At 43.3% G+C, this 11599-nt stretch overlaps 1 non-coding gene across 1 annotated transcript; it reads left to right on the top strand.

Annotated features, from left to right (window-relative positions):
• Positions 1 to 929: 929 nt before the first annotated feature.
• Trnat-ugu lies at positions 930 to 1004 on the top strand. Its single transcript has one exon. It is a non-coding gene; the product is annotated as a tRNA-Thr (tRNA).
• Positions 1005 to 11599: the final 10595 nt, after the last annotated feature.

Below are 11599 nucleotides of genomic sequence, written 5' to 3'. Positions count from 1 at the left end.
TTCTATTTTCAAAATCTGTTTAATTCCCGTCGGGCGGCGACAGTCACGTCTGAAACGCTTTCACACATATCACGTAAGTACAAATGATAGCTCCGCCAATGCACTGGCGTCTTATGCCTTATTACGCGATACTACCACTATATGTATATGTGCATATCGATATCCCGTTTCTGCTGTCACTTCAGCGTATATTTCCTAATGAAATTCGTCATAATTAATCCATCACAATTTGAAAAGGATAGTGATGTACATCCTTACAACACTAGAGGAAAAAAGGATCTTCATTACCCACTATTAAAGCTGCCAGGGGCTAAAACTGGAATTCACATGCAACAACAAATTTTTTAAGTTTTAAATCCTAATCCAATCATTTCTCCAGGACAACTCCTTCTGTTCCATTTTGTTTTTAAGTGTAGTCACATGAGTAGCACTAAAAATGTGTTTAGCAGCGTTAACACTAATCATGTATACATTTCCTGTAAACTGACTCGTTCCACATAATTTCAATAAAAGAACCGTTCCACTGATGTACGGGACATAACTAACAAACCATAAAAAATTTGACGAAGAAAACACAGCTGACAGGCATCTTCCAGATGTAATCTTTCCCTGCATTCTGGAGTCTGCTGCAGCTAATGAAATTTTCAGTCCGTTGAACTGTCATCTTATATGGAAATGGTGTCTCTTCTTTCGGACATGTCCGAAAAGAACAGACACCATTCTGGAAGTACCGGCCATTACCTTCTTCTTCTGTGCGGATGCACACATATTCCCCGAACTCTTACGGGACTTGGTAAGAATGTCTTCCACGAGTAATGAGTGTGTTGGGGTGGGACACTACGAATGTAGTGTGTGGACATACAAGGTAAGAATGTGGGTCTCGCGGGAGGCGTGCGCGAGATAGTCCCTGCAGTCACACTGTCCTCTGTGCCGTCGGTGGCTCAGCTGGATAAAGCGTCTGCCTTGTAAGCAGGAGATCTCGGGTTCGAGTCCCGGTCGGGGTGCACATTTTCACCTGTGCCCGTTGATATATATCAACGTTCGGCAGCAACTGAAGGTATAAATATAAATCTAATTTCGAACTGCCATCTGGACCGAAAAAGCCCAGACCTCTTACCCACTGAGCAACCCGAGTGAACTCAAGGCTCCACTCTACCAAAGCTTCTCTGCTAGTTCTTTGCAAATCGGGGAAGTTAGAGTTTAGCATCAGCGAGCTCATCATATATGGATTGGACAAAGAAATCTATGTGGTCCTTCTCAAATAAACAGACCCGTCTTTTTCCTTAAATAATACCGGAGAACGACGGCAAATCTGTATTTTTATGGATTGAAGTGGATTTCGAAGACATTCATAACGAACGGTAGCCCAGTATCTTAATAAGGGTGCTTCCTCACTCGCTCTACGTTCCTCAAAGACGTCGGTAGTCCTTGACAGAGCAATAACGCCCACAACCGCGACCGTGTCTAACGATAACTGTCTCGAAAGAACGTAGTCTTTAACTTAAATCCTTAACTTCATTGAATTCATGAAGCTCGGAGCAGTCAATTACTGGTACTAGGAAGCCCAGCTAAAGTATTCCGTTGCATATTACAGATAGCTGAGGCAGATGTTAAAATAGATTTAGCTGTTCAGTTTCGTGTTGCACAGATCATGCGCGCTCCCACACAAACGCGCCTCCGCACCCTCTCCTCCCCCCCCCCCCCCCCGCCCATACAGACACATGCACACCCATTCGCACATACACAAACACACACATAACTCCGTTAGTGTGTCATGTTCATAATTACACACGCTACAGCAAAACGCAATTTCCTGCTTTCAAAGCTTGAATTATAAATAATAAAAACAAATACGGACCGTACAGAGCTATCGATTCGAGCAAACAATGTGAACGAACAGAACAGAACTGACTGGCAGAGAACTAAACAGAGCTGAATAGTTAAACAAAGGAAACAACGGTAAATTGACGGGCGCAGAAACTATTGTGTCCATTTATAATATCGCCCTCATCCGCTCAGGAGAGACTCCCTATTTTCTGAAAAATTCTTTGCGCAGATAGGATTCATTTATGCAGAAATGCAGAACTATTCCTTTTATGCGGTATCGAGTACTGATGCCATTCAATACCATTCTGACATACAGTTACATCTTGTTCACAGCAATAAGGAACAATATACAAACTGCGTTCAGAATCATGCAGGCCATTAAAATTGCGACATCGAGAAGGACATCAAATAATTAAATTTTACTTACTGTGCCGATACTGTATAGTAGGAAGAATAACAAACATCAGTCACGGATTAGGCCTATTCCTACTGACCTACTGCTGTTACACGCAAGTACGAGGAACGATCTGTGGTCGCGGAACATATAACCAGCAAGTCGCCATTCCTACCAGCCGTCATTGCAGTAGAGGAATCGTGATGATAGCGCTGCTTCTTTATCAAAAAGCTCTTCGTTTGGCCTCAAGAGGGCCGAGTGGAGCTCGTATCAGACCTCCTTATTTCATAAAATACCTGTGAAAGGGGAATCGAACTCAGGTCCTTCCACAACGAAGGCAGTGACGCCAACCATTTTCTATCCCGAGCACTTGCTTGCAGCCACGTCGATTACAACGCGAATTTCACTTCCACATAGGTTGCGAATTTGCACTGTGCGCATGCGCAGTGCGCTTCGCTTGGGCTATGTAGGCCTGGTTGTAAAATGGCCTCTTACTAGCTACAAGCGAGTCTCATCAATAATCAAAAATCACCAACGGTTCATGAAAAAAATTTGCAAGGCTGCCGGAACGGCACCCAGCACAACAATGTTGGTAGGCTGAGTACCTACGCTCCGACTCACAAACGCGTCACCCCTCTTTCTGTTGGCTGAGTCCTCAGAATCAGCCCGGGTCCTTTAGAATGTATCTCTGCAAGTATCTCAGCCCGCAGCCCCCAGACCAAAGCTCATAGATGACATTTAGTATTCTATATGCAAATGTTCCCAATCGGACCGAGTAAGATAGCTTGACCTTAACAGTCTCTGATATCACTACCGTAATTAACAATAGATAAAAATCGAGTGGTAGAAACATGACTTGTATTTAATAGAATTTATGGAATAATATGATACATTAGGCCGGGAGCAGACTTATTTAAAATAAGCACAGCGCTATAGACGTGTGTATATTTCGTAGGCAATGACTCAGCCTGATATGTATTTATCATACCTGCATATGAAACTTGCTTGAAAAGCGAATACATTCAAGTGGATTGACTCGTAGCACAGCCAACAAAACCGAATTTATCTGGTCTCATAAATGAATGTCATACTCTTAAATAGTTTAGCCCTATGGCTTTATGCCTTTACTGAAATGTGAATTGATATCAATCAACATTTAAAGCCCCTCTTACTAGTGTAACAATTACAGTTCGAGCTTTGTGGTACTAACCTAAGAAAAATAACTTTTCCTCCTTTCAGGTATTTATAGACCCACTCAGAGCAGCAAAAGTTATTCACAATTGCTATTACTAATATATAAATGTCTAAAAGCAGAGAAATACGTGGAATATTAAAATTTTGGCCTTAGCAAAAATTGTAAATGAGAGCGTCACACCACTCAAAAGGAGGGGGGGGGGGAGTTGATATATTTTATAACTTTCTTAAATTAGTTCGTAGATATCCCTCTAACTCACCGTTCACACATTGGTATCATACACATCAGGATCCTGGGACCTCATATGGGACTGACCGAGACATGATACTGTGTAATGTGGAGTGTGTTAAAGTACTCTCATGAGCGTTTCATCACCGGACATCTTTGTACACATAATCATATGTTTACAAAATTGAAGGGTGGAATGCAGCTCAACAATACAGGAATTTTATGACAAAACTATCCCACAGTGATCCCTCAATCACACACTTATGTAGAGAAAATCAATAATGTAGTAATAAACATAATCGAACACAACCCAATAGCCAAAGGTGAGGGACAATGTGGTAAAGGGAGCAGTGAACATACAATTGGCTTGTATACTGCTGCATACAGGAACACAACAACATTTACATCTACAATTTCCTGTCTTACTGGCAATCAGAGTGTTCCGTGTTACCGGCATGCCTCGGGTGGGGAAAGTTGTAGGCGGCGATCATCACCTAAAGGTAAACGAAAATATAGAAATGAGAAAGTGAGAGAAATTTCCCACACAAACAGGTAGCCATTGCGCTCAGGATTATGCATCCCATGTGGTGTGTATGTATGCTGAACAGAATTTCCACTGCCTCGAAAAAATTCAAAAATCGGAAAACGGACAGAATTCTGCATACATGTGGGTATTCTTTAGATTCGTTGAACAATACCATTTAGCAGTAGCGACAAAGTATGGGACATGTGAGGCACTAATGAGTCAGAAATTTTCCTCCCAAATACAAAGGCAACTTCGTCGAGATACTGGGAAACCAGGACTCACAACTCAATATGCGGGCTATTAAAAACTAGAACTACACTACAGATAAAATCCCTCGTGATACGTTAACGCCTTTGGAAAAAAAATTACGCATGCAGTGACTCCTCTATACATAAGTCCATGAAATTATGCAAAAAATGGAAACAGAAACGGGTTACGAAGCACTTGCATATCCATCACATCTCAGATGAGTGGAATTAATCGTAATCTTAAGATAATATAAGGAATGCTAATACTTTTGGCAATAGTGCCAGAGAACTGCTTATACTAGTGATCGACACATGCAGACCCCAAAGGAAAAATTCTCGAAGGCACTCTTGTTCGAAACGTCCACCCCGCATTCAGTGAGGTGTGGGCAGGGGGGAGTGGGGTGGGGGGAGGGGGGGTGGGAAGTTCCCGATAGGGCAGAGATGGATTGCCAACCACGTACCTGTGGCGTCGAGGTCTGACCTCCGCCCCCCGTCACAGACCGAATCTCTCTCGTCCCTGCAATTCCCGTCTACGGAGTTAGGTTTGTAATATGACCTCACAGACCTGCGAACTCGTCACATATTGGACTCAACTTCTAAACGCTCTTACTCTCGAGTCCACTGATTGACACACGTTTATAGGTTTGGAATCAAACACGTTGTGCAGAGGTGAATAAACAAACAAAACAGCTCCCCCTTTTACTAGCGGGTACATGTACCTGCGGAGAGTGAAATGGTAAAAGGACAAAAACTGCTAGTGTACCGGAACGGCAGATGCGCCTAACACTCATGAAACGAATTCAACAGACCCGTTTCACCAGCTTCTACATCCACTTCTACATCTACATGTACACTCCCAAAGCCACCGTAACGTGCGTAGCAGAGGACACCCTGCGCCACTACTGGACATTTCCTTTCCTGTTCCACGTGCAAACACAGCGAGAGAAAAACGACTATCTACACTACTGGCCATTAAAATTGCTACACCTCGAAGATGACGTGCTACAGACGCGAAATTTAACCGACAGGAAGAACATGCTGTGATATGCAAATATTAGCTTTTCAGAGCATTCACACAAGATTGGCGCCGGTGGCGACATCTACAACGTGCTGACGTGAGGAAAGTTTCCAACCGATTTCTCATACACAAACAGCAGTTGACCGGCGTTCCCTGGTGAAACGTTGTTGTGATGCCTCGTGTAAGGAGGAGAAATACGTATCATCAAGTTTCCGACTTTGATAAGGGTCGGATTGTAGCCTATCGCGATTGCTGTTTATCGTATCGCGACACTGCTGCTCGCGTTGGTCGAGATCCAGTGACTGTTAGCAGAATATGGAATCGGTGGGTTCCAGAGGGTAATACGGAACGCCGTGCTGGATCCCAACGGCCTCGTATCACTAGCAGTCGCGATGACAGGCATCTTATCCGTATGGCTGTAACGGATCGTGCAGCCACGTCTCGATCCCTGATTCAACAGACGGGGACGTTTGGAAGACAACAACCATCAGCACGAACAGTTCGACGACGTTTGCAGCAGCGTGGACTATCAGCTCGGAGACCATGGCTGCGGTTACCGTTGACGCTGCATCACAGACAGGAGCGCTTGCGATGGTGTACTCAACGACGAACCTGGGTGCACGAATGGCAAAACGTCGTTTTTTTTCGGATGAATGCAGGTTCTGTTTACAGGATCATCATGATAGTCGCATCCGTGTTTGGCGACATCGCGGTGAACGCACATTGGAAGCGTGTATTCGTCATCGCGATACTGGCGTATCACCCGGCATGATGGTATGGGGTGCCATTGGTTACACGTCTCGGTCATCTCTTGTTCGCATTGACGGCACTTTGAACAGTGGACGTTACATTTCATATGTGTTACGACCCGTGGCTCCACCCTTCATTCGATCCCTGCGAAACCCTACATTTCAGCAAGTTAATGCACCACCGCATGTTGCAGGTCCTGTACGGGCCTTTCTGGATACAGAAAATGTTCGACTGGTGCCCTGGCCAGCACATTCTACAGATCTCTCACCAATTGGAAACGTCTGGTCAATGGTGGCCGAGCAACTGGCTCGTCACAATACGCCAGTCACTACTCTCGATGAACTGTGGTATCATGTTGAAGTTGCATGGGCAGCTGTACCTGTACACGCCATCCAAGCTCTGTTTGACTCTATACCCAGGCGTATCAAGGCCGTTATTACGGCCAGAGGTGGTTGTTCTGGGTTACTGATTTATCAGGATCTATGCACCCAAATTGCGTGAAAATGTAATCACATGTCAGTTCTAGTATAATATTTTTATCCAGTGACTACCCGTATATCATCTGCATTTCATCTTGGTGTAGCAATTTTAATGGTCAGTAGTGTATATGCCTCAGTACAAGCTCTTATCTTTCAAGTCTTATCTTACTGGTCATGACACAAAATGTAGGTTGGTGACTGTAGAACCGTTCTGCAGTCTGCCTCAAATGCCGAATCTTTAAATTTTCTCAACAGTGCTCCTCGAAAAGGACGTCGCCTTCCTTTCGGTCATTCCCATCTGAGTTTTCCTAAAGCATCCCCGTAATACTTGTGTACTGGTCGAACATACCGGTAATAACTCTAGCCTCTGAAGTGCTTCGGCGTTTTTCTTTTAATCCGACCTAGTGCGGTTCCCAAACACTATAACAGTACTCAACAATGGGACACACTATTGTTCCATATGCGGTATCCTTCACAGATGAAACACATCTTCCAATTAACTGAAATCGACCATTCGCCTTCCCAACTAAAATCCTTACGGGCTCGTTCCATTTCATATCGCTCTGCAGCGTTACCCCCAGTTATTTAAATGACGTCAGTGGGTCAAGCAGCACGCTATTAATGCTGTGTTCTAATATTATGGGTTCGTTTCCCGTACTCCGTATTAATTTACATATTTTTACATTCAGAGCTAGCTGACATTCATCCATATCAACCAGAAATTTTGTTTAAGTTATCTTGTATCCTACAGTCACTCAACGACAATACCTTCCTGTACACCACAGATCATCACCCAACAGCCGCAGACGGCCGCTTGCCCCCCAGCCATATCATTTACATACATAGAAAATAACAGCCGTTCTGTGACGCTTCCACGCAGCTCTCCCGACAATAGCCGTCTTCCTGATGAACATTTGCCGTCAAGGACAACATATTGGGTTCTGTAACTTACGAGGTCTTCTAGCCACTCACACACCTGGGAACATATTGAGTATGCTTGTACCATTGTTGACAGTCGACAGAGTAACACCGTGTCAAATGCTTTACGGAAATCTAGGAATATATAATCTGCCTAGTACCCTTGATCCATAGGTCGCAGGATATGATGTGAGAAAATGACAAGCTGTGTTTCGCACCAGGGATGCTTTCTGAAACCGTGGTGGTTTCTGAAAAGAAGCTTTTCCCTCTCAAGGAGTACTGAGTGAGGTGGCGCATTGGTTAGCACACTGAACTCGCATTCGGGAGGACGACGGTTCAATCCCGCGTCCGGCCATCCTGATTTAGGATTTACGTGATTTACCTAAATCGCCTCAGACAAATGCCGGAATGGCTGCTTTGAAAGGGCACGGCCGACTTCCCCATCCTTCCCTAATCCGATGAGACCGATGACCTCGTAGTTTGCCGGCCGGACTGGCCGAGCGGTTCTAGGCGCTGCAGTCTGGAACCGCACGACTGCTACGGTCGCAGGTTCGAATCCTGCCTCGGGCATGGATGTGTGTGATGTCCTTAGGGTAGTTACGTTTAAGTAGTTCTAAGTTCTAGGGGACTGATGACCTCAGAAGTTAAGTCCCATAGTGCTCAGAGCCATTTGAACCATTTGAACCTCGTAGTTTGGTCTCCTCCCCCAAATCAACACCCCCCCCCCCCCCCTTCGTCTCAAGGAGTCGTATGTGAAGTATGTTAGCGGCAAGAAATAATCAATGCCTTCTCTGCGCGATAGTAATGGAGACAGTATCGAAGACAGTGCTGCCAAAGCAGAGTTACTAAACACGGTCTTCCGAAATGCCTTCGCAAAAGAAGACGAAGTAGATATTTCAGAATTCGAATCGAGAACAGCTGCCAACATGAGTAACGTAGAAGTAAATATGCTCGGAGTAGTGAAGCAACTTAAATCACTTAATAAAAGCAAGTCTTCTGGTCCAGACTCTATACCAATTAGGTTCCTTTCAGAGTACGCTGATGCATTAGCTCCATACTTAACAATCATATACAACCGTTCGCTCGACGAAAGATTCGTACCCAAAGACTGGAAAGTTGCACAGGTCACATAAATATTCAAGAAAGGTAGTATGAGTAACACACTAAATTACAGGCTCATTTCGATAACGTCGATATGTAACAGGGTTTTAGAACATATACTGTGTTCGAACATTACGAATTACCTCGAAGGAAATTGTCTACTGACACACAGTCAACATGAGTTTAGAAAACATCGTCCCTGTGAAACACAACTAGCTCTTTATTCACATGAAGTGTTGAGTGCTATTGACAAGGGATTTCAGATCGATTTCGTATTTCTGTATTTCCGGAAGGCTATTGACACTACACCACACAAGCGGCTCGTAGTGAAACAGCGTGCTTATGGAATATCGTCTTAGTTATGTGACTGGATTCGTAATTTCCTGTCAGAGAGGTCACAGTTCGTAGTAACTGACGGAAAGTCATCGAGAAAAACAGGAGCGATTTCTGGCGTTCCCCAAGGTAGTGTTATAGGCCCTTTGCTGTTCTTTATCTATATAAACGATTTGGGATACAATCTGAGCAGCCATCTTCGGTTGTTTGCAGATAACGCAGTCGTTTATCGACTAATAAAGTCATCAGATCAAAACAAACTCCAAAACGATTTAGAAAAAAATATCTGAATGATGCGAAAAGTGGCAGTTGACCCTGAATAACGAAAAGTGTGGAGTCATCCACATGAGTGCTAAAAGGAACTCGTTAAACTTTGGTTGCACGATAAATCAGTCTAATCTAAAAGCCGTAAATTCAACTAAATACATAGGTATTACAATAACGAACAACTTAATCTGGAAGGAACATTTAAAAAATGTTGTGGGGAAGGCTAACCAAAGACTGCGTTTTATGTGCAGGACACTTATAAAATGTAATGGACCTACTAAGGAGACTGCCTACACTACACTTGTCCGTCCTCTTTTAGAATACTGCTGCGCGGTGTGGGGATCTTACCAGGTGCGACTGACGGAGTACATCGAAAAAGTTCAAAGAAAGGCAGCACGTTTTGTATTATCGCGAAATATGGGTGAGAGTGTCACAGAAATGATACAGGGTTTGAGCTGGAAATCGTTAAAAGAAAGGCGTTTTTCGTTGCGACGGAATCCTCTCACGAAATTCCAATCACCAACTTTCTCCTCCGAATGCGAAAATGTTTTGTTGACACCGACGTACATAGGGATGAAGGATCACCACGATAAAATAAGGGAAATCAGAGCTCGTACGGAAAGATATAGGTGTCCGTTCTTTCCGCGCGCTATACGAGATTGGAATAACAGAGAATTGTGAAAGTGGTTCGATGAACCCTCTGCCAGGCACTGAAATGTGTTTTGCAGAGTATACATGTAGATGTAGATATTTATTATAATCGAAATGAGAACAGTTATTTCAATGGTATAAAGCCGCTGCTTGACGAGATCTAACACTTTGATGTACCAACTACTTCTTGCAGATTCAGAGATACCTTTTCTTTCTACTTTTTACGGTTCATATACATAAATTAAAAAAAAAACTTTTTTTGTTTTTATAACGTGTCTATTATAGCAAGCAGTAATGTCATTTAATGGAATATTTCGTATATGTCTTCTTTATGCATTTATTCTGGAATTCTTGTACTACAGCCAGTCATTCATTAGTTGTATTTTATATCATGCAGTATCCCACTATTGTAATTACTTCATGTACGCGGTTCAGGTGTTTGTTTAGTTCCCTCTCTGCAGTTACGAGAGACGTTTACAAAATAGCTTGTTTTACCAATTAGCCACCAGATGACGGTATTGTCTTGAAGTTGCCGTGGCGCACAAGTCACATGATGTTTCAGTTTTGTGTTGACTGTAGCAGAGGACACATGGCAGCCCCTAGTGGCTTGCACCTCTGTTGCATTTTACTTTAATTCTGACTATCTGACGCTGTCAGGTATAACCGAAGCTTTCGTATTTTTTGGTACGTTATGCTGTAACATTAGATTTAATTTTGTCCGAAGAAGGTGTCCCTTGTGACACCGAAACCTAGGTCACAAATTAATTGTGTTAGCAACTGAGGGCTGTGTTTTTCAAAGTTTTGTATTATACAACAGTCGCTGATTGACAGCCATGTTAAAAACTTTCACAGTTTCCAGGATTCTGCAGCAAACCAATGTTAAGGTAATTCGTCTGTAATTTTGTTGGTCTGTTCCTTTGCCTTTGTTATATACAGGAGACAGCTTTGCTCTTTTCCAGTTGCTTGGGATTATGCGCTGGGCGAGAGATCGCGATAAATGCAAGCTAAATAAGAGGCGAATGGTGTAGAGTACTCTTTGTAAAACCGAGGTGAGACTGCATCAGGACCCGCTAACTTATATGCTGTCAACTTTTTCGGTTGTTTCTCAACATCAGGGATGCTTATTATCATTTCTTCGTAATATGTGTGCAATGGTCAAACGACCGTTTGTTTGCAGGATTCTCCTTGTTGAAAGAATTCTTTAATGCGAAATTGGAAACTACTGCATTACTTTTGCTATCTTCTGCTGCCACACAAAACTGGTCAACGAGTGACTGCCACTTAGCGATTTTACGTAGGACCAGAACTCTCTCGTGTTCTCGGCAAGCTTATTTGCTAACAAGGGAACCTCCCCATCGCACCCCCCTCAGATTTAGTTATAAGTTGGCACAGTGGATAGGCCTTGAAAAACTGAACACAGATCAATCGAGAAAACAGGAAGAAGTTGTGTGGAACTATTTAAAACAAATAAGCGAAATATACAAACTGAGTAGTCCATGTGCAAGATAAGCAACATCAAGGACAGTGTGAGATCAGAAGCGCCGTGGTCCCGCGGTTAGCGTGAGCAGCTGCGCAACGAGAGGTCCTTGGTTCAAGTCTTCCCACGAGTGAAAAGTTTAATTTTTTATTTTCAGTTTATGTGACAAACTCTTATGTTTTCATCA

The sequence above is a fragment of the Schistocerca piceifrons genome, chromosome 1 (genome assembly GCF_021461385.2).
Source record: "Schistocerca piceifrons isolate TAMUIC-IGC-003096 chromosome 1, iqSchPice1.1, whole genome shotgun sequence".
Taxonomy (NCBI): domain Eukaryota; kingdom Metazoa; phylum Arthropoda; class Insecta; order Orthoptera; family Acrididae; genus Schistocerca; species Schistocerca piceifrons.
The sequence above is the reverse complement of the archived record's forward strand: the minus strand, read 5'-3'. Positions and strand labels throughout refer to the sequence as shown.